The sequence below is a fragment of the Ailuropoda melanoleuca genome, chromosome 7 (genome assembly GCF_002007445.2).
Source record: "Ailuropoda melanoleuca isolate Jingjing chromosome 7, ASM200744v2, whole genome shotgun sequence".
Lineage (NCBI taxonomy): Eukaryota > Metazoa > Chordata > Mammalia > Carnivora > Ursidae > Ailuropoda > Ailuropoda melanoleuca.
In genome coordinates, this window is record NC_048224.1 from 99,320,448 (window position 1) to 99,333,838 (window position 13,391).

At 36.2% G+C, this 13,391-nt stretch overlaps 1 pseudogene; it reads right to left on the reverse strand.

Annotated features, from left to right (window-relative positions):
* Nucleotides 1–5,218: 5,218 nt before the first annotated feature.
* LOC100479862 lies at nt 5,219–5,737 on the reverse strand (annotated as a pseudogene).
* Between the last annotated feature and the right edge of the window lie 7,654 nt (nt 5,738–13,391).

Below are 13,391 nucleotides of genomic sequence, written 5' to 3' on the forward strand. Positions count from 1 at the left end.
TCCCTGATCACCAAGCTGCTGTTGGCTCCTCAAGAGATGTTGCCATAACCTGCCATTGGTTTCTGTTCCTAGTAGGTTGAACACTGGGCTTAGCAACAGCTGGGCTAACATTGGTGGTATGAGACTATGAGTCAGTGCTGTTGGACCCTGAAATTGCCTTTATGCCTGCAACTATGGCCACTTCACTCATGTGCCTGCTATGTCGCCTATATATTGAACTTTTTTCCCCCTCAATATTGCAATATTTTATCCTTCCGGGATTCTGAACAGCTTCTCAGTCTTTCGCTACTGCCTGTGAATCTATTTTTATTCTCTCCAGGGCCACTACTCTGTCCATGCAAAGTGGATCACAATGTTCACAGTCTTAAGATATGCCCAAAGGGAAGATTTACTTTTGTCACTATTTTCCAAGGCTAACCATTATAGTAGTATAATGCAATTGCTATTGATTTTGACTTGCACTTTCATACCAAAACAAACCACCAATATGCCAAACTAAGGATTTCTTATCCCCTTTTTTTTTAAAAAAAAAAAGATTTAATTTATTTTTAGAGAAAGACACAGAGAAAGTGCCCCATGCACAAGGGAGGGAGGGGCAGAGGGAGAGAATCTCAAGCAGAAGCCCTGCTGAGCATGGAGCCCGACACAGAACTTGATCTCAGAATTCTGAGATCATGACCTGAAATCATGATCTGAGCTGAAATCAAGTCAGACGCTTAACCAGTTGCAACCTGCTTAACTTGAGCCACCCAGGTGCCCCTCTTATCGTCTTTTATCTGGTCATAAGAGATCCCCATAGACACAAGATGAAGAAAGGACACTGGTGCAACAATGATGGGTATCATGGGCATCTGGGCTTCCTACACATGTTTTTGACTTATGTACTCTATCACTAATTGTAATGCATTCCAGATGTATCAATGCATTCCACTCATGTATCAATGAGTCATCTCAATGATGTTTATGAACTATGCAGGTAGTCTTTAACTTTTCTGACTAAATTATGACCAAGTTGCTAGAGCTAACATAGCACTGGAACAAAACTGTTACTATATGTTTTATTTATTCCACATGAATGTGAATTAATTTTATCTTTTCTTAGAGGGGTAGAAAAGAACACATTTTCTAGATCAGTCACACATCCTATGACTGAGGCTATAATAAATTTTAGCAAAGGTATTTGATATTTGGATTACAATTAGGTTGAAGTATGGTCATCATCCAGCACCTATGTTATTTCTATAGGAGTTAGAATTGGTGAAGCAAAGAAGATAAAATGAGAACCACTCTTCTTGCTTTTTCTAAATTATTGAGGGTAGCATTAGTATTTCCTAAGCCACCCGGGATGCAATATAAAATGTTTGAATTACTTTCTTGTGCAGGGAAGAGTAGTTTCTGAAGACTTCCCCTTAAATTTCCTACCAAGATAATTCTTCCTCAATGGACTAAAGAAACATGGTGGTAAAATGGCAACCAGATCACCAGTGTAAAGTCTGTAGCCAGCCGTTGGCCAGGACCTATTTATTACCTCCCTTCTCCACATCTATCCCAAATATACTACATTTCTAACAGGGAAGGGGCACAATGACATGATAATGTTTTAGGTCTCCAGGTGTTAGTGTCAACACAGACTCTGTTTCTAACATCTCTCAGCATGTCTGGCAATCTACCGCAGTCCACAGCTACCAGGCGAAATGACCAAGGGTCTCTTTAGCGAAGGGCAGTGTATCCATTTTGTGTATACTAAGTATGGTTTTACATGGTCTTTTCTCCTGGATATCTCTCACTATCTCCTCTGGCAGTGGTTTCTAAGTCTGATAACTGGCTTAGCTCTAGAATCTAGGCAAGGGGTCATGACTCTTAAATGGACCCAATGTTTTCAGTCCCCTGATCTTCTATCCTTGGTTTCCTCTGTTTGGCACAAATTGAATGTAATTTGTTGGCTGCCCACCTGTGTTTTCCCCGGGGAGCTTGTGTTCTGTATTCATATGGTCGTGAACCGTATTCATTACCCTTTTCATATTACATCCTCTCGTCTACCACTCAAACCTTGCCAGTCTTCATTATGGTTGGTTGTAATCACTTCTCTTCTGGTGCTGAAACACTTTGCCTGGCCTCTATTTTCTTGCTATTAGTGAGACAAGTTCTGTTCTTTTCTTTCCTTTTCCTTTTTCCTTCCCATTTTCCCTTCCCTTCCCTTCCCTTCCCTTCCCTTCCCTTCCCTTCCCTTCCCTTGTTTTCTTTTCGCTTGGGCAGCTGCTTTCCTCTGGGAACATAATTTTTGGAGGGATAGCGAGAGGGCAGAAAATAGACAGGCAGTAACATGTGTGTGGTTCCAACTCTGGCTAGTGAGCCAAATTCTGCAACAGTTTCTCCTACTTTCATCCCTGCTATGAGAAAGAGTGAGCCTCTTGCCAGTGCATTGCTTAGAGCTTTGGTCTTCCCGTGGAACATTATCATTCTGTGAGCTTTGTGACTCCTTGTAATGAATCCAATCTAGCATGTCTCTTCCTTCACTATCTATGAGGCAATTCTGGCATTTTCTCTTTATTCAGTGTGAACCATCAATTTTCTGTGCTTTAGGGGCATTATATGAATTAGTTTGACCAACATTTGGGGTCCTTTTCAGGACGTTATATCCTGTAATTTAGAATAACACTCCCAAGTCCAGTTTTATATTCCAACTCTCTTGATCAGCACTCTCAGAATCTAGTTTCATGCTTAAAGCTAAAAATGACAGCTGTGTCTCATACTTCCTTTGCAGTATAGTCTGTTTCTCCTTTATGAGGACCAATATATCCCCAGACAGGCTATGCAATGAATTAACCCTGTTTACAACTATTATTGGTCAAGGCATGAGATGGCAGCAGATCCTAAGGTGAACTGTGGTGGGTTTCTACTCTGTCAGTTTACCTAAGAAGAAATCTTCTCATTTGTTATGTGTATGTATTTTTAAAAAATGTTTCTTTATTGGAGCAAGATTCCTGACCAGTATAGAATGATGTGTTTATTAAACAGAAACCTGTGCAGAAACTACTACAAGCTATCCATCCAGACAAGTTTTGATTACACTGTACTTATTGATAGAATAGTCCCACTGATAAAGTTTTAGATGTCAAAAAGCTTTGAATTTGACCATACTGTCCATTAATTCATCTCTAAAAAAGTTAAATGACATCTAATTTTAGTTACTATAGCTTATAGCATTAAAAAGCTTATGCTTAGGTAGTTTCTCAAAATGTTATTCTATGCACAATAGCATTTAGTGGGCACAGCAGAGACCATTATCTCAAAATACACATAGATGGGTCTCATCTGAGAACTTATGCTAAAGAGCTAGTACTTAGGAGACAAAACTACTCCTAACCTGAGTTTCTTATAGTCAACACAGACTTCTTACTGTGATTGCCTGTCTTCTTGGCCACATTTTATAGTGCCAAGGAAGACATGCCAGCAATTGCCCTTGTGTAAATTGGCATTAAATCACCAGATCTGTCTGATGGTGAAGGTAGACACTATTATCAGGTAAATAAAGGCCAATTTTTTAAAAAAAATGCCAATTTGAGATACAAATCAAGGATGGATACAATATACTCAGAACCGAGCTTTGATCAATCTGGTATCCTGAATGATGTGAAAAGTTCTAGAAACTGATGGCAAATTGTATCCATGATGTTCCCCAGCTGAGGAGACATTAATCCATTGATTCAAATCCCTTTACTCCATCCACATGGCCCTGAAGTCATCCTGCAAAGTGGGTATCAAAAAATACGGAGTTAGGGGGCACCTGGGTAGTGCAGTCATTGGGCATCTGCCTTCAGCTCAGGGCGTGATCCCGGCGTTCCGGGATCGAGTCCCACGTCGGGCTCCTCCGCTGGGAGCCTGCTTCTTCCTTTCCCACTCCCCTGCTGTGTTCCCTCTCTCGCTGGCTGTCTATCTCTGTCACATAAATAAATAAAATCTTAAAAAAAATACGGAGTTAGGGTAACAAAGTTTGACGATATTTTATATAAGTCAAATTTGAAAGACATATTAAGTATATCTGCTCTGAAAGAAAAGCATCAAATTCCTTGTGTACACATTATGTAGTTTTATTGTAACAAAGCACCTGGTACACTCTAATGTTTAAAACTAAGCATCTTCTTTTGTATCCAGTGAAACGTAAAGAAAATTAAAAATAAATAGGTACAAAATTACAATAGAGTGTGTTTATTCCAAATAAGGTCCTACAAGTTCTGCTGATTCTTCCATTGAGTGGAAAGGCTCAGGCCATCATTAGGAGAGAATTTTATTTCTAAAGTGTCATCTTAAACTGCAAGGATGTCTGTTAAACATTATAACTGAACATGCCGAAAGAAAAAACCATGTTGTCAAAATGCCCACTAACTCACCCAAACATCTGAAATCCACTCTTGTTTGACCTTCTATCACCCCAGTTTTTAAGTTTTCTTTTTCTTTCTTTCTTTTTTAATCAAGAAAAGTAGACAAATACATGTTGGTAAATGCTAACTGTCCATTTTCACATAGAGAGGCAGTGTAATCTCTGAGCCTACTACACAGAGGAAAGAGGAAAACAGAATTCTATGCACTACTACACAGGGGCCTAGTACCCTCCAGGTTCCAGCAGAAATAAGGAAGCAGAGTTTTCTTTTTTTTCCCCACAGAGCAGGGTGGTGTCGATTCCGTAGTTTTTATTGGGACTGGAAGGGACAAAACTGAATTTGGAACAGAAATGGGTAGAGATTCTTTTCCCACTATATTCTGCTCAAGGTATACCCCACCCCCAAATAAGTTGAACCATGATAAAAAGGAAATTCTTTCCTCAAAAACCTCAAAAACAGGGTCACAAGGCACAAGAAGAAAGAAAGAAAGAAAGAAAGAAAGAAAGAAAGAAAGAAAGAGAGAGAGAGAGAGAGAAAGAAAGAAAGAAAGAAAGAAAGAAAGAAAGAAAGAAAGAAGAAAGAAAGAAAGAAAAAGAAAGAGAAAGAAAGAAAAAGTAAAAACAACTGCAACTTGTTCCCAGGGATTGGAGAAAATTATAAAAAGTAAGGTTGGAATCCATCAGTGTTCATTAGTCATCTCCTTCATCATCCTCTCTCTCCTCCCCCATCATCATCTTCATCTTCACCCCCTTTTCATCAGTATCTTCCAATCCTTTTCTTCTTCATCATTTTCTTCTCCTTTCTCTTATTAATCAACTATGTCAGAAACTACACTGTTATGGAGTTGGCCAAATACCTTCTTTGATGACCGCTCCTAACTCCTTTGCACCTGCATCACAATGGTCAGTAAATCAGGTTAAGAAATGCTCTGGTTCCTCCTGCTGTCTCTTCCTGCTGGCTTTAGTTTGTGTTTGACTTGAACATTTCAGTCAAATCCTTTCCAAAGTTACATTTGATTTCAGTGGACTTTGAAGATGGACTACTGCTCTCATTCATATTAAATTCTTTGTAGAGAATTTTGTTTTGGAAGTGAGGGTTTTCATCAAAACAAAAATTGATTCTGTAACTTGATTTAATATCTTCAAATTCTGTGACTTCAACTCCTGTCAAATAGTGCTTCTTCATCCCCCTCCCCAAGCAGGCAGACACTTGTGGATGGTTGACAAATGTGATTCCACCCAAATTTGGGATTATCATACTCAATTCCGGCCTTTTCTGAAAAAATGGTTGGCGAGTTTGCTAGATTCCTGTTCTACTTTCAAAATCTCCTCACTGGCTTGTTCATTAAGTCGATTTCATTTGTAAGTAATCACTCACCTCTTGCTGTTATTTTTCTGAGGTCTTGATTCCTCCGCACATCAGCAGCAGCGAGGGGTCTTATGGTATCTTAAAGTAGGTATTATTTTTCTTAATTTTGAAAAATTAAGTGACAGTTTTTGTCTTTATGGAAGTAAGAAAACTTAAGAGATCCACCCTCTGAACAAATTTTGAAAAGTGTACAATACTGTATTGTTAATTGTAGGCATAACATTGTACGGGAGATCTTTAGAACTTACTTATCTTGAATTACTGAAACTTTATACCCTTTGAACAGAACTCTCCATATCCATCCTTCTGTCCAGCTCCTAGAAACCACTATTTGTTTCTGAGTTTTGCCGGTTTTTTTTTTGTTTGTTTGTTATTTTAAGACTTCATTTATTTGAGAGAGAGAAAGAGAGTGAGAACATGAGCAGGGTGAGGGACAGAGGGAGAAGTAGGCTCCCCGCTAAGCAGGGAGCCTGCTATGGGACTGGATCAGAGCTGAGTCAATGGCTTGCTTAACCAACGGAGCCACCCAGGTGCCCCTGGGTTTGGCCATTTTAATACTTAATATAGGTGAGATCATTCCTGATTTGCCCTCCTGTGACTGGCTTATTTAACTTAATATAATGGCCTATAGGCTCATGCATGTTATTTCGAATAGCAGAATTTCATTCTTATTCAAGGAATTTCAGAATTCAGCAGAATTTCATTCTTCTTATTTTGCATGTAAATGCCTCATTTTCTTTATCCATCAATCTTTCAATGGTGTCGAAAGTTCAAAAACAGCAGAAATAAAGCCAGTGAATCACCAAAGTAGCAATTTGTCAAAGTTTATTGCATACACACCAAAAAAATAGTTTGTGAAATGGGAGCACTGAAGCCAAAACATAGAAGAAAACTCAGGGATGTATTGTTATAAAGCGGCATATGTAGTGAGAAGGCATTAAATGTTAATTCTTTACAGAAGTTGGTTATAATATTTTAATTTTCATAAATGATAGGTAGTTGGTCAGTAGTTATTTCATACTAACCTTGGGAGACAGTATAAGTTTTGTATATCATTTCAAGAGGCATAAATAAATGACCCGGGTCAAGCTAGTTTTGCAAAATAAGTTCAATTATACTTTGTATGACTAAATTGGTTTTGTCTGCTCAGAGAGTTTTCAATGCTGGTATGTGTTTGTTTTGATTTTAACAGTGGAAATTTAGGTTGTTTCCATAGCTTGGCTATTGTGAATAATGCTGCAATAACCATGTGAGTGCAGATCTTGATTTCAGTTCTTTCGGGTACATACCCAGAAGTAGGATTGCTAGAGCTAATGATAGTTCTGTTTTTAATTTTTTCAGGAAGCGTCATACTGTTTCCCACAGTGGCTTCACCATTTTATAGTCCACCAACAGTGGTTAGAGTTACAATTTCTCCACATCCTCACCAACGCTTGTTATTTTTTATTTTTATTTTGATAATAGCCATCCTAACAGTTGTGCAGTGATATCTCATTAAGATGTTGATTAAGATTCTTTGTTCATTTTTTAATCAAGCTATTTGGTTTGTTTTTGTTGTTTTGGGGGGTTTCTTCTAGTTTTTTATTTTGTTTATTTTTTGCTATTAAGTTGAAGATCTTCTTTATGTATTTTGACCATTAACCCATATCAGATTTATGGTTTGCAAATATTTTCTTCCATTTCATAGGTTGTCCTTTCATTGTGCTTATAGTTTTCTTTTTGGGGTAGAAGCTTTTTGCTTTGCTATAGTCTCATTTGTCTATTTTTGCTTCTAATGTCTGTTCTTTTGGTATTATATCCGAGAAATCATTGCCAACAAGACCAATGCCATAAAAGCTTTTGCCTGTGTTTTCTTCTAGAAGGTTTATACTTACAGTTGGGAAAAGATTCTTGCTGTGATTTCCATCTTCGTAAATTTGTTAAGACTTTGTTTTTAACCTAATGTGATCTATACTGAAGAATGTTCTATGTGCAGTTGAAAGGAATGTATATGCCCCAGCCATTGGGTAGAATGTTTTGAGTATGTCTGTTAGGTCCATTTGATCAGTAATGTTGTTCAGGTCCACTCTATGCTTATTGACTTTCTGTCTGCATGTTCTGTGCATTATTGAAAGTAGTGTATTGAAGTCTCCTATTATTGTGTGGTTGTCTCTTTTCTCTTTTCATTTCTGGTAATGTCTGCTTTATATGTTTAGGTGCTTTGATGTTGGGTGCGTGTATATTTCTAATTGTTTCATCTTCCTGGTCAATTGACCTTTTTATCATTATATAATGTTCTTTGTCTCTTGTGGCAGTTTTTGTCTTAAAGTAATTTTTTTCTGATAGAAGTATAGCCACTATTGCTCTCATTTGTTTACAGTATTGATGGAATTATTTATAAGTGTTGAATTTATCATATTTCTACCCTTGGGTTTGGAAAATGTCAAGCTAAGGCAGAAATCACAAGGAAAAAGAGATATTAAGTAGATTGAGACAATGTGATAAATTAAGAATTAGATAAATATCAAATTGAGTGGGATAGGCAAAGTAATCATGATGGAAGAGATCACAGGTAGCACACAAGAAAAAATACTACTTTATAGATGAAAGGATAAAACAGCTCAATAAGGAAATACATTAAAATTCTATTATCATTTTGATTAAAAAGCATATCTATTTATCTTTTCTTTGGCTATTTACCCTGACATTTAATTTAACATAAGTTTAACAAAGTAATGCCAGTATGGAAACTGACAGCTACTTTTTTGCCTATGTTGTCAGAATCTGAAAAGATCTGTTGTGAAATATCATGTAGCAACCCCTTGGAGAATTCTGTTTTCATATGGCTTATTTATGTTTGTGCATGCTTTGAGTTAACAAATGTTCAATACACACACATGCACTGAATAAATGCATTATCATAAAACAGCAAAACTATTCTTACTCACAGATAGAATTGACTGCTTGCTATTGGCTTCATATGGGCACTATACAGACTTTTATAATAGCTCCTTTGATAATTCAGTGAACTTACTTACTTGAATACATTTATATGTACCCAACTTCCATTAAAGTATACTATATTTTTCTGGAGGGAAAGACCTAAGTTCCATCATTATTGTTTTCTTAGAAATGTTGGTATACTGCTAAATCAATGAGTGCTTATTAAATGAAAGAAAAGAAAGAATGAATGAAATTTTAGCTGTGACAAAAGCTTTGCCTTTTGTAATTTTCTTAAACTTTCTCATCATGCATGATTATTTTAAGTGGGTCTCACACTGGAAAGAAAATAATTTAGCCTGGGCAAGAAAACATAAAAGTACAGTCCAAAGTAGAAGGAAATTGAATATTTATTTTACAGCTATAACATTAATCAGGTTAGTGGTAGTATTGAAGTGGATAAAACACAGCATTTTCCTCAGGTATTTTCCAAAATTTGTACGCTTTTTAAATTTGCTTTTCTACTATCTCTTTTTCCCATATACTAACCTATAGCAACATATTCTTGTTGGCTGAATTGATATTTATATACTTGAATAATTTAGGAGACAAGGAGGTAGACTATATGACATTTTAAGCTACTTCTATATCGTATTTCCAAGAATGAAAGAGAAAAACAAATTATGAAAGTGGTAAAGAGAAAATAAAACTTCCCGAATATTTTCAGATTTTCATGTAGACTTATATTTTTAGAAAAGAGAAATGAATTTTTATGTTGAAATAAAACAGCAATAGTGTTATAATATTTAAAGTAGACCAGATGTTTATTTTGTTGGTTTTATTAAAATTTGATTACTTATGGATATTATCACTGGCTAATTTGGCTTCCTATTCTATGAAAAAATTTAAACAAACTGCAAAGTTTCCATAGAGATTTTGCAAATTGCCAAAAGTCAGCTTCTCTCTAGAGACCTTGTCTTATCACAGCACATCAGCTGAAAGTGCAAATATCTAATACGCTTAGCTCTTTACAACTGCACAACCTCAACAGTGCTTGGTACAGGGTAATTTGTTAGAGAAATGAAGGAAGAATTTAGAGAACTGGGTTGGGATATCACTTGGCCTAGGACACATCATTCAGTTCACTCAGATATTTTTGTATTTTTAAATAAGAGGTAGTTTTCAAACTACCTTTTTTTAAATAGACTTTATTTATTTATTTGAGAGAGAAAGCACATGAGAGAGAGCAAGGAGGAGCCAGGGTAGGTGGGTGGGAAGGGCAGAGGGAGAGGGAGAAGCAGGCTCCCTGCTGAACAGGGAACAGAGAGCCCTATGCGGAGCTGGATCCTAGGACTCTGGGATCATGACCTGAGCCAAAGGCAGACGCTTAACCAACTGAGCCACCTAGGAGCCCCTCACTCAAATATTTTTAAAAATACATTCAACAATAAATGTAACTAAGGATATATAGTTTTATAATTGCAAATGACTGACAGCATAAAATGTCTCTAGTGAATAGTGTTTTTAATTGAAGATGCTTTCTATCTGAATGATTTTAGGGTTTATATATGAAATATTATGATCTTGATTATTTAGTTGCCAGTGATTTTTTTAAATATAATTAAATTTATTCTATACATGTTTGCTGGCCATTTGAAAAATATGTGCAGAATACAAAATTTGGAAAACAGGTAATGATGTATATCATTTTAAGTTTATGAGTTAATGGTCAAGTTACTCTGATTTAGTTTAAGTAGTACATAAAAGTGTTTTCTAAATTTTCTATTTTTTATATGTTTATAGATTAGAAAACAAATAATGTGTTTATACTTGAAATTCTTTCAAGGTAATTGCTATGGATCTAAGGGAAATTTTGCATGATTGACATATTCCCTTGGATGGATATTTTATGGTTTCATAGCTATTTCTCTACTGATGGGAATTTATATTGATTCCACTTTTACATTAAAAGTATTCTATTATTGGATACTGGGAAGATGTGGTGGAGTAGGGAGAACCAGGAATCTGACTTTCCACCACAAGACGATTACACTGGCAGAATCTGTCTGATATAAATGTAAGATCTGGAACTCCGGAGTCTGTTGACAGCTTGTAACTTCCAGGGGAAGAAGGAGTGGACAATAAATTGTGGTGAATTTTGTTCAATTTCAGCTCTTAGTTTAGTGGTAGCCACCCATACCCCATCCTCCAGCCCGGTGGCAGGCAGCTGTGCATTTGTTCCTGGAGGAGCTTTTCACGGATTGTGAAGGCCAGGGTAAGCAATAAGGACCCTCTTCACTAAATATTGGGGATCAGTGTTCTGATTGCTGATATGGCACTTAGGATCTCAGAGGTGTAGACAAATAGGCAAGGGGCAATTGTTACTGCACTTCCCCTTATTCTTATGAGCCCCTCCCGCTCCAGCTAAGTTAATATCTAGGGGATTTGAAGAATCAGCACCTCCCCCCCCTTCTTTTTTCCTCTTTTCCCTTTTGGGAGCCAGACATTGAAGACTAGGACATTCAAAAGCAGCTGCATATCCAGGAGAAATTAGAAAGTCAGCAGGCAAGTCCAGGGAAAGGTGCTATCTCTGAAAAGGTGCTTAGGTTGATCCTCAGCACCAAGCAGCCTACAATAATAAAATCAAAAGAAACAAAACCTAGGGAACCCTGGGGGTGGGAGATAATCTGATTTCCTGACATACCATATTAATTGAGTCACATATCTAGTCTTCAGTTAAAAGGAATCATAAAACATATAAAGAAACAGGGTAGTATGTACCATTCAAAGGAAAAAAATGAGTAGAAATTGTATATGAGAAAAACTTGATGGCAGACATTCTAGACAGACTGTAGAACAACTGTCTTAAAGATGCTTAAAGATCAAGGAAGAGCTGGAGAATGTCAAGAAAACAATGCATGATAAAAATAGAAATATCAATAAAGAAAAAACCTAAAAAGACTTGAAAAAGAAATTCTGGATCGGGAAAGTACAGTAACTGAAATGAAAAATTCACTAGAGGACTCATGTAAGCAGGTAGAAGAAAGAATCAGGAACAAAAAGATGGCACAACTGAAATTGATTCTGAGGAATAGAAAAATGAAAAAGAACAGAGTTCAAATGGATCAACATATATATGATGGGAGTTTTAGAGGAGAATAGAAAGAGAAGAAAGAATATTTGAAGAAACAGTAGCAGATCATTTTCCATATTTGATGAAATATATGAATGTAAGCATCTAAAAAGCTCTACAAACTTCCAAGTATGATGAACTCAAAGATACCCATACCAAGACACATTATGATCAAAGTGTCAGTGGGATGCCTGGGTCGCTCATTTGGTTAAGCATCTGTCTTCAGCTCAGGTCATAAATCCTGCATCAGGCTCCCTGCTCAGTGGGGAGCCTGCTTCTCCCTCTGCCTGCTGCTACCCCTGCTCCTGTGGTCTCTCTTCTCTCTCTGCTAAATAAATAAATAAATAAATAAAATCTTTAAAAAAAGAAGTGTCAAAAGCCATAGACAAAAAAGCTGTCTTGAAAGCATCAAGAGAGAAGTGACTCATGCTATACAAGGGATCTTCAATAAGATTAACAAATTTCTCAACAGAAATTTTGGAGGGCCGAAGATAGTGGGCTGATTTCATGTGTTAAAATAAAAACTGTCAGCCAAGAATCCTATATACAAAAAGTTGTTCTTCAAACGTGAGGAAGAAATTAAGAATTTCCAGGTAAACAAAAGCTGAGGGAGTCCAATACTAGCAGATGTGCTCTACAGAAATATTAAATGGGGCCTTGCAGGTTTAAATGAAAGGGCATTAGGTGATAAAGTAATATGAAGATATATAGATTGCAGTAAAAGTAAATACATGTGTAATTATAAACAAGTATTGTAACTTTGGTTTGTAATTCCACATTTTGTTTTCTACATAAGAGACGAATGCTTTTGAAAATTATCATTAGCTTGTGTTACTAGACACACAGTGGATGAAGGTATAATTTTGTGACAACAACTGAAGTAGGTGGGACAGAGTTATAAAAGGAACAGAGTTTTTGTATGTTATTGAGATCATACTAATTAAAATTAAAATGTTATAATTCTAAGATGTTAAATGTAATTCCTATTGTAACACAAACACACAAAGCTAGAGTATGCACAAAAGAAAATGAGAAGGGAATGAAAACATTTCATTATAAAAAAAAAACTAAACAGAAGACAGTAATTCAAAAAGTGAGGGACAAAAAATCTGTCAAATAGAAAACAAATAGCAAAATGACAGGAGTATACCCTTCCTTATCTGTAATTACTTTAATAGAAGTGGTTTAAGCTCCGGTCAAAATACAGATTGGCAGAATATATTTTAAAAAAACAACAACCATGATTCAACTATATGTTATCTATAGGAAACTCACTTTAGATCCAAAGACACAAATGATTTGAAAGTAGGATGGAAAAAGATATTAATGCAAATAATAAAGAGAGCAGGAGTGACTATATTAATACCATACAAATAGACTTTATATCAAGAAAGTAAGAGACGAAAAAGGACATTCTGTGTTAATAAAATGGTCAATGCATCAAGAAGATGTAAAGTTATAAATATTTATGTGCCTAATAACAGATAATCAGAATATATGAAGCAAAGATGGATAGAAATGAAGGAGAAAATAGACAAAAATATCAGTAATAATGTTTGCAAACTTTAATACCCCACTGTTGGTGAATA